Source organism: Mesoplodon bidens, assembly GCF_964165515.1.
Source record: "Mesoplodon bidens genome assembly, chromosome: 5".
Lineage (NCBI taxonomy): Eukaryota > Metazoa > Chordata > Mammalia > Artiodactyla > Ziphiidae > Mesoplodon > Mesoplodon bidens.
In genome coordinates this window covers 17,116,975-17,133,943 of record NC_138161.1, presented here as the reverse complement: position 1 = coordinate 17,133,943, position 16,969 = coordinate 17,116,975, and the positions used below count along the sequence as shown (strand labels likewise).

Sequence of the window (16,969 nt, the reverse complement as noted above, 5' to 3'; positions counted from 1 at the left end):
GGCCTTACCTAATGGCATTGCTTTGCCCTGGGATTAGCTCTGTGCCTGCAAAAAAATGAAGAAATAAATAGGTCACTTATATGGTTTGGGTTTAACCAAATTGATAAGATCTGTGATGTTGAAGACTTTGTATCTAGCTGTGAATAGATAAAACGTGTAAAAAAATCATTTTAAGTGATTATACAAATAATTTATTATAATTATGAAGAATAAAATTGATAATCACTAAATTAAATAAATTACACATAGACTAGTTAATTCAGGTCCTAATCTTTCTTTTCCTCAATATCATTGTTCCTCGTTGTTGTTTTTCCATGAATTACCCAGATAATTTCCTCAAAGCTCTATATCTTTGCCTTTCTGCAAACACACTGGATGAGCTGTGAACACAATGTTAACACTCTGGCAGTGCTCTGAGGAACTTTGGCAACATCTAGCCTTTTGCTGGGAGGCCTGGAACTGCCTCTTAGCCCAATTTTAGTATCAAATTAAAAATATACTCAATATTAAATCAAAGGGACATAAAAGTTTATTTAATAAACATCTTGGGGTGTCGTGCTAGAAGTTGGAGCCATGAAGATAAACATCACCAACAATGAGATCTTGTGGTTCAACAGACCCATTTCAATCTCTCCAGATCCCACCTTAAAATATATATGTACACATATTCAGGAGTCTCAGATGAGTCCTTCATAAGGTAGTTGTGTACCTTATTATAAAGAAATTTCACAAATATGGTAAATATTTGTCCTAAAAGCCCTTTAAATAGAGTACCATGTTGACCTATAAATTTTAGTCTAGATCAAATGGCAATTTTATAAAGTTTTTTATAGTAAAGGCATATATATATAACCCACTAAATGAAACTTATTTCAAGTATTATTTCTTAAATTAGCTTTTAATTATAAATAGTTGAAAAATCAATTTTAGATAAATATGGCAATAGAGTTAAGCTGTGGCTTGCCTGAAAACTCAGATATTAGTGTACAGATATCTCACCAGAAATGGAAACTCAGTGAAATCTAAAGTTCTCAAAATGTTCAAGAAAAGTCATCCTATTATACAAACAGCAATACTTCATTCCTTAATCTTTTTTTTTTTTTTTTGGCCACTAGAGTCCACTAAAATAGTTATCCATGTTACAAACCATTTCAACAGAAAGAAAAGCTCAGAAAATTAAACATATTTAACTGTCTAGAAACCATCAACTAAATAGGAAGTTCAAACTAAAATTTTGCACTTATAAGATGATAATAGTTATATGTGCTTTATTCAAATCAGAAAATATCAATTTGTAGCAACTAAATAGAGTCCAGATGAAGGCAGAGATGTAAAAATTCACCTCTTTCCTGGTAGCTCAAAATAAAAATGGAAATACAAAAATGTTTGAACTTGGATGAGACACAACAACAGGCAAGAACAACTTGTACAGAATTTTCCATTGCCCTTGTTTCATCTTCTTCCTCTCTCCTTCATTAATCTTGATTCTCTTAAGATGGGGAAGGAGAAGGACAGTAAGATGGGAATGGGGGTGAGTAGACAGAATTGCTGGGAAGGAAAATAACATGGACACCTTCTTCTAAGAACTGGGTCTTTTCAATTTATAATTCCCCAGGGTCTAATATAGTCCGTATAACAAAACAGACATACAATAAATATACATAATGGAATTAATGTTTTCTTCCAATCTTTGAGTTTCATTTCTCCTCCTTTCTTCTCCTCATTCTTCTTTCCTTTCACCTCCTTCTCACACAATTACCCGATTTAAGCATATGTCTTTCAAAAGCATAGCCCACTTCCCAGATACCTTTTCTAGATGAATTCAAGCTCCTAGATAAAAGTGAAAGAATCTGGAGATAAAAATAACTAAAGGGATAGGTACTCTTTTAGTTCAGAGCCAGGCAGGAAAATTCTTGCCCTATCCATCATGGTCTGCCCAATCCCATTAATTTCTTGGTCTGGTTTTGCTAGGGGATAAAATTCAGAACCCCTATGCTGACTTAAAACACTCAATTTGCTGGTACACGGACCAACTGAGTCAGAATCACCTGACATCCTTATTAAATATACAAATCCCAGGGTCTCACCCCAGACCTGTTCCATAAGAATTCTCTGGGGAGGAGAGATATGAGTATTTGACTTTTTCTTGAGCTCCCAAAGTGATTCTCAGTGCAAAATATAGTTTGAAAACCACCATTCTAGAACATCTGACCCAATTTCTAACTTCCTTGAACTTAGGTTTTCTCCACATTTTCCTCAAGAAGATTTTTATTCATTCATTCACTATTCATTAAAGGCCTGGTTCAGACTTCCAGATTCCAAAAGAAAATTAGCCTGAGTTTAAATATGTTAAGTGTTTTTAACCTCCTACAGAAAAGTATCTGCCTAATCAATAAATTAATATATACTTCAGATCATGGATTTTTAATTTTGTTAATTAAAATTTAATTAATTTTATTAATTTTCCTTTAGAATAAATTTCTAATAGCAAAAGCAATTTCTTAAATGTTTCATTTGAATCCATCATTATGAATATCAATAGCTCCATAAGAAAGGTTATAAACATGGTACATTAATAAAGAGTGAGGGACTTCCCTGGCGGTCTAGCAGTTAAGACTCTGCTCTTCCACTGAAAAGGTCACGGATTCGATCCCTGGGGGGGGACTAAGATCCCACGTGTCATGCGGTGCAGCACGTCCCCCCAAAAATAATTAAAAATGAAAGGCTATTTGACTCAATAATGATACAGAGGATTCCCTTTGGGGTGGGATAGGGAAGGTGGGAGGGAGACACAAGAGGGAGGAGATATGGGGATATATGTATAAGTATAACTGATTCACTTTGTTATACAGCAGAAACTAACACACTATTGTAAAACAATTATACTCCAATAAAGATGTTTAAAAAAATAATGAGGGCTTCCCTGGTGGCGCAGTGGTTGGGGGTCCGCCTGCCGATGCAGGGGGCGCGGGTTCGTGCCCCGGTCCGGGAGGATCCCGCGTGCCGCGGAGCGGCTGGGCCCGTGAGCCATGGCTGCTGAGCCTGCGCGTCCGGAGCCTGTGCTTCGCAACGGGAGAGACCACGGCGATGAGAGGCCCACATACCGCAAAAAAAAAAAATAAAAAAAAAATAATAATGATACAGATCCAGTTTGGAAGCATAATTTCCATCACACCTTCCAGCATGACAGCCTTCATGGGTGTTACACCTGTTTAGTTACACGGGGTCTCACTCTCAGAAGAGGCCCAGCACTTGGTTTAATGTACTGCTTTGCCTTCTTGAAATTATTAATAATCCAAACTTTGAACCTGAGTTGTGTAAGCTGAACTCACTGGGACCATGAAGCACGTGCATGAGCAGAGGAGATACAACCCACTGGGAGGCAGCCAACACGTGCGGGCTTAGGAGGTGAGCTCAGCCCGTCATTGCTGGAGGTGGGCTGCGTGGAGTCTCTGGCCTGGCTAATCATTGTGCACACCTGGGGTAGCTCTGGGCTCCTCAGAACCTCCAGAAGCAGCTGTGGTAAGATAGGGACCCACATTGACATTGACAGTGACAGCAATAGCAGCAGTGACAGCAGTGGTTGCAGCCCTGGAGGAAAGGAGGGCCTCCCATGGGGGAAGGACCCTCAGTGGGAAAGCAGCTGGTCTGACCTTGCTTGGAGCTCATCCTCATAGCATCTGCACAGCTATTAACTCCCTGGACTAGCACAGGGACAGAAACTTCCAGTACACAAGCAATAAACTTTGTCAGTAAATTATTACAAAGTCAAAGTGGACATTGCAATAAGACATATCAGTGAGCTATTAGATTTGTCATAGTTTAGAGCCTCTGGTTTTGAAAACTGCTGCAACATTGCAAAGCAGGTATCTGCAGGCTTCAGAAGGGAAATTTAAAGATCATCACATTTGATGGAAAAGATGTAGTATTATTATTTTATTCTGGCATAGAAATACTGTATTTTGTATTTGCAAGTTTATGATGTTATACATTTATCACTAATACTCCTATTTCATTTTATAAGTAACCGATTATTTTTTAAGGAAAAAGCTGTGTATTTTACTCTTTCAACTGAACTTTATAAATTTTCTTTTTTGAATGAGGAATCCTGCATTTTCACTTTCAAGTGTGTCCTGAAAATGACATAGCCATCCCTGCCTGAGAGGAAAAGGCCTTTGAGGCCATTTTATAATTGAGAGGACTAAAATCTGTGAGAGTTAAATGGCTTGGCCATCTTCCCAAAGCCAGCTAAGGAGAGTTGGTTCCTAGACTTAGAATTTGAGAAGATAGAGCCTTGAGCCCATCAAGAACCCACCTAGAACCCATCTAATTATGAGAAGGAAAGACTCAGGAGTACTTGCCTCATTAATAATAACCACAGGGAAACAGAGGAGCAGCCAATGGTACACAGTCACCAGGGACAGCAGAGGAAAGTAAAAAATAGGCTTGCGCTCATTACCTGGCATCCAGCAGGAGAAGGAGCTCTCAGATTCAGTAGAAACTACTTGTCTTTTTCTTCTCAGTTAAAACCTGCACTTTTTGGTGATTGCCTGTGGGCACCAGCCAAAATCCCTGTGCATTGTAAGTAATTGAGGCCTATTTTGTATACCATCACTTCCAAAATTGTAAGGTGCACACTGATATCCTGGGGATCGTGTCAAAATTCAGATTTGGATCTGGGAGATCTCAAGTGGAACCCAGGAATTTGCCTTTTTAAGCAGCTCCCAGGGACCACTGCTGCTGCTTGTCCAGCCATCATGTTTTGAGAGACAAAGTTAGAGAGACCACTTCACCCTAGAACAGTGCAAATGTGATAGTGTGTACTTACTATGGTGCCATGTCAGTTGTGAAAACACTGACATAATTCCATAAAGACTAATAAACAGCCATTGGACCAGGGCCCACTCTCCCTGGTAATCCAGCTTCTCTCTAGGCCTCCCCAGGACCCAGCAACAAATGGCAGATTCCATTGGGGGCCTCCAGAGTGGATTCAGAGCTGTCAGAATTCATTCTGATGGGTCAGTGACAGGCTGACCTGTTCTTCAATGTTCCGACTGTCACTCTGGGAAAGGGCTCCCAGTAAATAAGTGTTAAATGGCCCTGTGGAAAGAGTTCAAGACTTGCTGCAGTATAGACCCCTGCTTATCTTTCCCCAAACTTATTCAACTACTGGTCCTTTTTTGGCAAACGCTGATCTAGCCCACCCCACTCATCTTGCTCATGAGAAAACTGAGAATCAGAAAGTGAAGGTTATTCACCCAAAGTCGGACAGGAAGGGAGAAGCCAATGCAGGGTCAGAAATCAGTTCTCACTCTCAAATATCATGCCCTGTTGAATTTTCCTAAGATAAAAGATGATTTAGTCTGACTCTCATAGACTGGTGACAACCTATAAAGTTGATATTGTGAATAAGTTAAACTATTTGTGTTAATATTATTTAATATATAGCACCATTTCTTTAACTTCAAACTCTCAGCCTTGAAATATATTTTTATCAGGGCTTTAAAGATATTATAGGAAAATTCTCCTGTATCTAAAATTTTTAGGTCATACTGTTCAAAACGCCTCATTGCAGATGCAGAATTGAACTAAAGTGACCTGCTTAACATCACATAGCTATTTAGTGACAAATCCAAGACCAGGACCCAGATCTCTTTACTCTTCCTGCGGCACTCACTCCTCACAACCACCATTGCATTCACTTTTATTTTTTAAGGCAAGTATCTGTGTGAATGACCAGTTTAGCACAATGCAAGCTGCCGTGTAACCAGTGTAATCATGTAACCTGACTACAAGTTTACTTTTCTCCGGGACAAGGTGTGAACAACCACATCTGAGAAGTGAGGGGAGCTTAGCAATGATGTACTACTGTAGGCTTGAGGAAACTGCCCTCTACTGAGATGCAGAGGGGCATCCCTTAACTGTACCTAAAGGAACAGTTTTTGAAAAACAAGGACTGAATCATTCAGTTCCCTGAGGTCCAATGAGAAATAAAGGGAGTAGGCAGAGATATAAGTAGATGGAAGCAAAATGTCTTGCCATGTACCTTGGTAGAAAATTATTTTCCAGCTGCAATCATATTCACTTTTACAAGGGCATGAGCAATTGTAATACCCATCGTCCAGCATCTGGCTTCTCCGGCATGGCCTAAGGGCATATCTGTTACTGGGTTGGATGCTCTCTTGTGAGAAATCTGGGAGCTACATTCCCTGCTTTACATCCACCCCAAACCACGAGGACACAGCAGTTACCTTTGTGTTACCAGATAAGATTACAGAAGGAATTAGAGAGGTGCCTGTGATTCCGTTTAAGGCCAACGTAATTTCTACGACCTCGTCATTGAAGGGCTTTGCAGAGGAAATAAGCATCATCAGGTTGCAAGGATGATTTTCCTGTCCAATCCTAAAAAGGAACTGCCCTCAATAAATCATCTTCCTAATGGAAATGACAGAATTATTCTCCCAGGAGGGGTCAACCTGGAGGGCTGCACAAACCACACGTCCCGCTCAAGGGTAATAGGAAGGAAATGCACAGCCATCGCTGCCTGGGAGGATCTAAGGCTTCCTAGGGACTGTTCATCTCTCTCCCTCTGAGGTCACTTTTAATGCCTTTTACAAGTCATTGTTTACATATAAAGATAGAACTCCTCTTAGTAAGTAGGCTGTATGTTTTTTTGTTTGTTTGTTTTGGTTTTTTTTTAACTCTCTCTGTGGTTAATCACAGAGGAAACGGAAAAAAGTCCATCATGTATTTTAAGTAAAAAGGAAAGGTGTAAAATTAATATAAAATAACTTGGTATTAATGATGCCAGGAAAAATTAAATAATATTGGGGAAAAAAATCAACTGGTAACAGGGGTAGCTTTTGTGTAAGATTTTATGTGATTATCTTTCCTTCTGTGTGCTTTTCTAATTTTAAAATTTTCTGTGCTCTAAAATTGGATTTTAAGATACTTGTTATTTAAATTCATTTATTCTATAATTCGTAACTTAAAATAAGGGTTGGGCTGCATACTAATATCAGAATCTACTTTTTGAAGTGGAACAGAAAGATACGGATACTGTAATGGAATTTTACAACCAGAAATAATAATTCACTTTCTTCATCAACTGCATTAGCTTAAGAATTTGTAATGAGCTTTGTAAATGGCATTAGGCAAAGAAACTTCAGCTCATTCTTTCTGAAATGAATTTGTTAGAACTCAAGTTTTCTTTTCCAATCAAAATGTTAGGAAATGCCACTCCCAATCTGACTGAGCAGTCAGGCCTTTGATTTCTGAGAAATTCTTGCTCAGCTCACCAGAGAATGAAAGGTCAGCTTTAAGGAAGTTTCTGGAACATGAAGAATCTCAATGAAATTGGCTAGAATTTTTTGAGTGGTGAAAAAAATATCCCTTCAATAAAGCATGGTATATGGGAGTTAAGATCACAGTTTTATCAAATTCAACCTAGGCATTTAGTCAGATCCTTTGAAACTTTTTCCCATGATTAAAATTCTTATTTGTTGCATTTTTGGCATGATGACTAAGTGATTTGGGGCACTGGCCCAAAAATCATAGATTTTTTTTTTGTTCTTGTTGCAACAAATTAGAGGAAACCTTTTTTTTTTTTTTTTTTTTTTTTAAACATTCACCATGTATAGCCAGTTTGGGGGGAAAAATCACAATTTGTTATATGTTATTTTTGCATTTTTAACTCTTTTCCCAAAGATTGCCATGATAAATTCTATGGAAAACTTGAAGAGAGCAGTTCTCCAAGTATGGCCCAAGGAATCCTAGGGGTCCCCAAGACCCTTTTAGAGAGTCTACAATTTCCTCCCTCTTCCATCTAAAGATCTGCATAGAGTCATATCATAATAGATTCAATGCAGATGTATATAAGAGAGTTTAACTTCTATTAATCCAGACAATAAAAATATTTGTGAAAAAATGTAAAATAATGCCACTTTCTCAATGTTCTATTTTGAATAATATAGTTATTTTCACAAATATATGTCAGTTGTGTTAAAAATTTGTATTATTGCTTTTTATTACTTTTGTTTATTACTGTTATTTTAATGTAGTAATAAAGATTTTTAATTTCTCCATTTTAATTTATAATACAGTAAATATTGATAGCTATAACCAACCTAAATCAAAGGTCTTTGGTATCTTCAATCATTTTAAGAATATGAAGAGTTCCTGAGACCAAAAAGTTTGATAACGGCTGAAATAGAGAAATTCCTTTCAGAACAAGCTCAGAAAGGAGGCTAGAGGTTGAGAGAACACATGGAATAGAGCTATGTTTTTCTGGCTGAGGCCATCCTCAATCAGCTGGCCCACCATTTGTATAAGCCCAGCCAAGGGCAGATGTATTTGGCCTAGATTAAAAGATACCCAGCCAAACTGTAAATTTCTGAGAACTAATAATTTTTGTTTTGAGCTACTAAGTTTTGGGGTGGTTTCCTGTTCAACATTATTTTTACAATAAATAACAATTTGTTCCTCCTCTCATTTCCACAGAGAATTCACCATATATTTACAATGAATCCCACACATTTATGCTTCATTATATATTGTCCTATATTGTGAAGTGATGTTTCTAAACTGTTTGAAGGAGGAGAAAGATCAAGATAGCAGAGTGGAAAGATGGTGAGCTCACCTCCTCCAAAACTCATCAAAAATACATCTACATGTGGAGCAACTCTCAATAGAAACAAGACTGGCAGGAGAGCTCTTCTACAACCAAGGTTGTAAAGAAAGATCCACGTGGAGTCAAGTAAGAAGGGTAGAGAAACAATCAGATTGAGACCCACATCCATGGAAGTGGTGTGTGTCTATCACAGGCTCAGAGATCCTCCCTGGGGAGTGAAGGGTTCAAGCCACATATTGGGCACCACAGTCATGGGGTTCAATGCTGGGAAAGGGAGCCCACTTAGCTGGTTTGAAAACAACTATAAGAAAGTGAGACTCTGCTCATACATGCAAGAGTGTATGTACATGCTTGCTCACTCCCAGGAAAAGCATGAAGGAAGCAGATTGAAAACTGCCTGAAGCTCTGACTGGCTCGCTGGGACCACACCAACCTGCAACCCAGCTTACACCAGATGCCTGCTCCAGCCTCTCTTGCTCCAGCATTGCTTTCCACTAGGCTGGATGCTGCCATTCCCAAAGAGGGTACACATAAACATAGAGGAAATTAAACCTGCTTGAGCCCAAACCTCAGGACCTTTGCTCCAACCCTTTGGGCCCCAGCCACCTCATAAGGCAGTGACAGTCACTGAGCACAGGATAAGCCTCAGTTCACACCTGGATCTGGTTTTAGCCCTACCTCATATCAAGATGGCAGTTGTCAGCACACCCAGGGATAAGACATGACCCATGCTCACTTAAGATCCTGCTCTCCCACCAAAGTCACTGGCCACATACAGACTGCATAGGGATGCCCCCTTAAAGTACACCCCTTCAAGACCAGGACAGGTAACTCTTTCACCTAATTTCATAGAGACAAAGAAATTTAAACAAATGAGAAGATAGAAGAATGTTTCAAACAAGAGAATGAGAAAAAATAAACCTGAAAAAAACCTAACAAAACAGAGAAATAAGTTACTAAACAAAGAGTTCAAAGCAGCAGTAATAAAAATGCTAACTGAACTCTGGAAAAGAATAAATGAACACAGTGAGAACTTTAACAAGGAACTAGAAAATACAAAAAAAGAAACAGAACTAAAGAACACAATAACTGAAATGAATAATACTCCAGAAGAAATTAACAGCTGACTAGGTGATATAGAAAAATGCATAAGCAGTCTGGAAGATAGAATAGTGGAAATCAACAAATCAGAGCATCAAAAGAAAAACAGTTTTTTGTTTTTGTTTTTTTTAATGAGGATAGTTTAAGGGACCTCTGAGGCAATATCAAACATACTAATATTTACATGATTGTGATCTCAGAAGAAGAGAGAGAGAAAGGGGCCAAAAATATATTTGATTAAATTATGGCTGAAAACTTCCCAAGCCTGAAGAAGAAAGATGTACATCCAGATACAGAAAGTACAGAGAGTCAAAAACAAGATAAACCCAAACAGACCAACACCAAGATATATAATAATAAATTAAAAATAGAGAATTCTAAAGGCAGAAAGAGAAAAACAAAGAGTAACATGGGAACAACCATAAGGCTATCAACTGATTTTTCTGCAGACACTTTGCAGGCCAGAAGGGAGTAGCATGATATACTTAAAGGGCTGAAAGGGAAAAACCTACAACCTGGGATACTCTACCCAGCTAGGTTATCATTCAGAATTGAGAGACAATAAAGAACTCCTCAGACAAGCAAAAACTAAAAGAGTTCATTGATACTAAACTGACCCCAAAAGAAATGTTAAAGGTTCTTCCCTAATAGAAGAGAAAAAGTTACAAGAAATAAAAATTTATAGGATAGAAAAAAAAATTCCATTAGTAAAAGCAAAAATTGCAAAAATCAACTATACTAGAATAAACAGTTAAGGGATAAACATGAAGGTGTGAAATATGACATCAAAAACACAAAATGTGGGGGGTGACTAAAAAATGTAGATCTTTTAGAACATGTTTGAACTTAAATGACTATCAGTCTAAAATAAGTATATATAATTATAAATCAACATATATGAACCCCACAGTAACCACAAATCAAAAACCTACAACAGATACACAAAAACAAAAGAGAAAGCAATACAATCATATTGCAAAAGAAAATCATCAAACAGGGGAAGAGACAAAGAAGAAAAAAGGAACTGAGAAGAGCTACAAAAACAACCAGAAAACAAGTAAGAAAATAGCATAAGTACATACCTATGAATCACTTTAAATGTCAATGGACTCCATATGAATAACCCAGTAATTCCGCTCCTGTGTATACATCTGAAACAAACAAAAACACAAATTTGAAAAATACATGCATCCCAATGTTCATAGCAGCATTATTTAAGATTGCTCAGATATGGAATCAACCTAAGTGTCCATCAACAGATGAATTCATAAAGAAGATGTGGTATATATATATATATATATATATATATATACATACATACAATGGAATACTACTTAGCCATAAAAAATGAAATTTTGCCATTTGCAGCAACATGGATGGACTTGGAAGGCATTATGCTAAGTGAAATAAGTCAGACAGAGAAAGAAAAATACTGTATGATAACACATATGTGGAATCTAAAAAATACAACAAACTAGTGAATATAACAAAAAGAAACAGACTCACAGATATTGAGAACAAGTTAGTAGTTTCCAGTGGGGAGAGGGAAGAGGGAGGGGTAATATAAGTGTAGCAGTTTAAGAGGTGCACACTGTTAGATACAAAATAAGCTACAAAGAAGTATTTTACAACATGGGGAATATAGCCAATATTTTATAACAACAATAAATGGAATATAACCTTTAAAAATTATGAATCATTATATTGTACCCTGTAACTTATTGCACATCAACTATAATTCAATAAAAAAGTCAGTGCACTAAATGCTCCAATGAAAAGGCATAGGGTGGCTGATTGGATAAAAAAAAAAGAGAACCATCTATATGCTACTTACAAGAGACTCACTTGAGAGATAAAAACACACACAAACTGAAAGTCAAGGGATATAAAATGGTATTCCATGAAAATGTAAATGAAAAGAAAACTGGGCTAGCAATACTCACACCAGACAAAATGAACTTTAAAATGGAATCTGTAACAAGAGAAGAAATATATAACAAAGAAGGGCATTATATAATGATAAAGGATAAATACAAGAAGAGGATATAGTACTCGTTAATATATATGCATCTAATAAAAGAGCACCTAAATATACAAAGCAAACATTAACAGATATAAAGGTAGAAATTGAGGGAAAAGTTGACTGTAATGCAATATTAGTAGGGGACTTTAACACCCCACTTACATCAGTGGACTGATTATTGAGAAAGAAAATCAATAAAGAAACAGTGGCCTTAAATGACATATTAGACCAGTTGGACTTAACAGATAACTATGGGACATTCCATCCAAAAACAGCAGAATACACATTCCTTTCAAGTCCGTACAGAAAGTTCTCCAGGGTAGATCACTTCCCAGGCCACAAAACAAGTCTCAACAAATTTAAGAGGATAGAAATTATATTAAGCATCTTTTCTGACCGTAAAGGAATGAAACTAGAAATCAATTTCAGGAAGAAAAATGGGGAAAACACAAACACATGGATATTAAACAATATGCTACTGAAGAAAACCAATGGATCAATGATGAAATCAAAAAGGAAATCAGAAAATACCTCAAGACAAATGAAAGTAAAAACATAACTTCCAAAATCCGTGGGACTCAGTAAAAGCAGTTCTCAGAGGGAAGTTTATAACAATAAAGGTCTACATCAAGAAACAAGAAAAATCTCAAACAAACAATCTAACATACCATCTAAAGGAGTTAGAAAAAGAAGAACAAAATCCAAAGTCAGCAGAAGGAAGAAAATAATAAAGATCAGAGAGGAAATAAATAAAATAGAGACCAAAAAAATAACAGAAAATAATCAATGAAACCAAGAGCTGGCTTTTTGAAAAGATAAACAGAATTGATGTCTTTAGCCAGGTTCACCAGGAAAAAATAGAGAGGACACAAATAAACAAAATAAGAAAATAAACCAAAGAAATTGCAATAATCAATATCACAGAGATACAAAAAATCATAATACTACAAACAGTTATATATGAACATATTGGGCAAGCTAGAAGAAATTAATAAATTAGGATGAATAAATTCCCCAAATCATCCCACAAGGCCATCATTATGCTGATATCAAAACAAAACAAAGATTCTATAAAAAGAAGAATATTAGAGGCCAATATCTCTGATGAATATAAATGCAAAAATCCTCAACAAAATATTAGCAAACTGAATCCAACAATATATTAGAAAGATCATACACCAAGATCAAGTGGGATTTATTCCAGGGATGCAAGCATAGTTCAATATCTGCAAATCAATCAATATGATACACCACATCAACAAAATGAAGTATAAAAATCACATGATCATCTCAATAAACACAGAAAAAGGATTTGACAAAATTCAATACCCATTCATGATAAAAACTCTTATCAAAGTTGGTGTACAGGAAATATATCTCAACAAATAAAGGTCATATGTGTCAAACCCAAAGATAACATCATACTCAATGATGAAAAGCTGAAAGCTTTTTCTCTAAAATCAGGAACAAGACAAAAATGCCCTCTCTTGTCACTTCTATTTAACACAGTTTTGGAAGTCCTAGACACAGCAATCAAACAAGAAAAAGAAATAAAAGAATCCAAATTGGAAGGGAAGAAGTAAAACTGTCACTATTTACAGATGACATGATACTATATATAGTATATCTAAAGTCTCTGCCAAAGAAACGATTAGAACAAATAAATGAATTCAGTAAAATTTCAGGTCACAAGATTAGTATACAGAAATGTTTTGCTTTTCCACAAACTAAACAGGAACCATCAGAAATAGAAAGCAAGAAAACAATCCCATTTAAAATCACATCAAAAAAATAAAATAAAATATCTAGGAATGAACTTAACCAAGGACGTGAAAGACCTATGCTCAGAAAACTGCAAAACATTGATCATGGAAATTGAAGATAATATAAAGAAATAGAAAGATATCCCGTGTACATGAATTGGAAGAATTAATATTATTAAAATATCCATACTGCCCAAAGTAATCTAGATTTAGTGCAATCTCAATTGAAATACTCATGACATTTTTCACAGAACTAGAGCAAATAATTCTAACATTTATATGGAACTACAAAAGACCCCAAATAGCAAAAGCTACAATGATATATTGCACAGTACAGGGAATAAAGCCAATAATTTATAAAAACTTTAAATGGACTATAATCTATAAAAATATTAAATCACTATGTGTACACATGAAACTAATATAATATTGTAAATCAACTATACTTTATTTTTTTAATGACATAAAAAATTTAAACTACTTGAGGGAATATATCATACCTTTTCTTTTATGGTTCAGTAAATATTTAATTAATTCATGGACTATTTGGGAACCTGAAATTTCTAGACAGAGAAGGATTCTTTAAAATTCCTTATTTCTTACCTCACTCTCTTTTACCCCCTTAATGTCAAAAGAGAGAGAACTTCCCTTTTGAGGAATTAGTTTATCTTTCTTGTGTTTGTTTGTTTGTTTTTCTCCAAGGTTCAAACTCAGTGGGCCCCAGAACTCAATGGGTATACAGCAATGGCCTGATCACACAACATACAACAATGGCCTGATCTGCCAGAAGAAAACATTTTCAATGTAATAATTTTCACATTCCTATCATCAAAATTCTAGAACTCTGTAATCTGCTTTCTCCATTACTTTTGCTATTACTATTATTTGGGGAACTGTTCAAAAGAAAAGTGAGGAGGAGAAGAACCAAGATGGCAGAGTAGAAGGACGTGCTCTCAATCCCTCTTGCAAGAACACCAGAATCACAACTAGCTGCTGGACAATCATTGGCAGGAAGACACTGGAACTCACCAAAAGAAGATACGCCACATCCAAAGACAAAGGAGAAGCCATAATGACATGGTAGGAGGGGTTCAATCACAGTAAAATCAAATCCCATAACTGGTGGGTGGGTGACTCACAGACTGGAGAACACTTATACCACAGAAGTCCACCCACTGGAGTGAAGGTTCTGAGCCCCACGTCAGGCTTCCCAATCTGGGGTTCCAGCAACGGAAGGAGGAATTCCTAGAGAATCAGACTTTGAAGCCTAGTGGGAATGGATTGCAGGATTTCGACAGGACTGGGGGAAACAGGGACTCCATTCTTGGAGGCCACACACAAAGTAGTGTGTGCATCAGGACCCAGGGGAAGGAGCAGTGACCCCAGGGAAGACTGAACCAGACCTACCTGCTAGTGTTGGAGGGTCTCCTGCAGAGGCGGGGGGTGGTGCTGTGGCTCACCTTGGGGACAAGGACACTGGCAGCAGAAGTTCTGGGAAGTACTCCTTGGCGTGAGCCCTCCCAGAGTCTGTCATTAACCCCACCAAAGACCCCAGGTAGGCTCCAGTGTTGGGTTGCCTCAGGCCAAACACACAACTGGGAGGGAAACCAGGCCCAACCATCAATAATCAAGTGGATTAAAGTTTTACTGAGCTCTGACCACCAGAGCAACACCCAGCTCTACTCACCACCAGTCCCTCCCATCAAGCCTCTTAGATAGCCTCATCCACCAGAGGGCAGACAGCAGAAGCAAGAAGAACTACAATCCTGCAGCCTGCGGAACAAAAACCACATTCACAGAAAGACAAAGAAAATGAAATGGCAGAGGGCTATTACCAGATGAAGGAACAAGATAAAACCCCAGAAAAACAACTAAGTGAAGTGGAGATAGGCAACATTCCAGAAAAAGAATTCAGAATAATGATAGTGAAGATGATCCAGGACCTCGGAAAAACAATAGAGGCAAAAATAGAGAAGATGCAAGAAATGTTTAAAATAGAGAAGAGGCAAGAAATGTTTAGCATAGAGAAGATGCAAGAAATGTTTAACAAAGACCTAGAAGAATTAAAGAACAAACAAACAGAGATGAACAGTACAATAACTGAAATGAAAACTACACTAGAAGGAATCAATAGCAGAATAACTGAGGCAGAAGAATGGATAACTGACCTGGAAGACAGAATAGTGGAAGTCACTGCTGCAGAACAGAATAAAGAAAAAAGAATGAAAAGAAATGAAGACAGCCTAAGAGACCTCTGGGACAATATTAAACACAACAATATTCGCATTATAGGGGTCCTAGAAGGAAAAGAGAGGCAGAAAGGACCTGAGAAAATATTTGAAGAGATTATAGTTGAAAATTTCCCTAACATGGGAAAGGAAAGAGCCACCCAAGTCCAGGAAGCACAGCAAGTCCCGTAGAAGATAAACCCAAGGAGCAACATGCCGAGACATATAGTAATCAAATTATCAAAGATTAAAGACAAAGAAAAATTATTGAAAGGGAAAAACAAAAAATAACATACAATGGAATTCCCATAAGGTTAACAGCTGATATCTCGGCAGAAACTCTACAAGCCAGAAGGGAGTGGCATGATATACTTAAAGTGATGAAAGGGAAGAACCTACAACCAAGATTACTCTACGTGGCAAGGGTCTCATTCAGATTTGCTAGAGAAATTAAAAGCTTTACAGACAAACAAAAGCTAAGAGAATTCAGCACCATCAAACCAGCTCTACAACAAAGGCTAAAGGAACTTCTCGAAGTGGGAAACAAAAGAAGAAAAAGACCTACAAAATATATCCAAAACAATTAAGAAAATGGTCACAGAAACATACATATTGATAATTACCTTAAACATGAATGGATTAAACGTTCCAACCAAAACACACAGGCTTGCTGAATGGATACATAAACAAGACCCATATATATGCTGTCTACAAGAGACCCACTTCAGACCTAGAGACACATATAGACTGAAAGTTAGGGGATGGAAAAAGATATTCCATGCAAACGGAAAACAAAAGGAAGCTAGAGTAGCTATACTCATATCAGATAAAATAGACTTCAAAATAAAGAATGTTACAATAGACAAGAAAGGACAGAACATAATGATCAAGGGATGAATCCAAGAAGAAGATATAACAATTATAAATATATATGCACCCAACATAGGAGCACCTCAATACATAAGGCAATTGTTAACAGCTATAAAAGAGGAAATCAACAGTAACAAAATAATAGTGGGGTATTTTAACTCCTCACTTACACCAATGGACAGATCATCCAAAATGAAAATAAGTAAGGAAACAGAAGCTTTAAATGACAAAACAGACCAGATAGATTGAATTGATAATTATAAGACATTCATTCCAAAAACAGCAGATTACACTTTCTTCTCAAGTGCACACAGAACATTCTCGAAGATAGATCACATCTTCAGTCACAAATCAA

General features: G+C 36.9%; 1 long non-coding RNA gene across 2 annotated transcripts in view; it reads right to left on the bottom strand.

Moving 5' to 3' along the window:
• LOC308618013 overlaps positions 1-16,969 on the bottom strand; it is a 63,809-nt gene that overhangs the window by 14,666 nt on the left and 32,174 nt on the right. For both annotated transcript variants that reach the window (XR_014015948.1, XR_014015949.1), the window contains 2 exons: positions 10,813-10,881; positions 9-45 (listed from right to left, as the gene is read on the bottom strand). This is a non-coding gene — a long non-coding RNA (uncharacterized lncRNA). The remainder of the gene's footprint in view (positions 1-8; positions 46-10,812; positions 10,882-16,969) is intronic.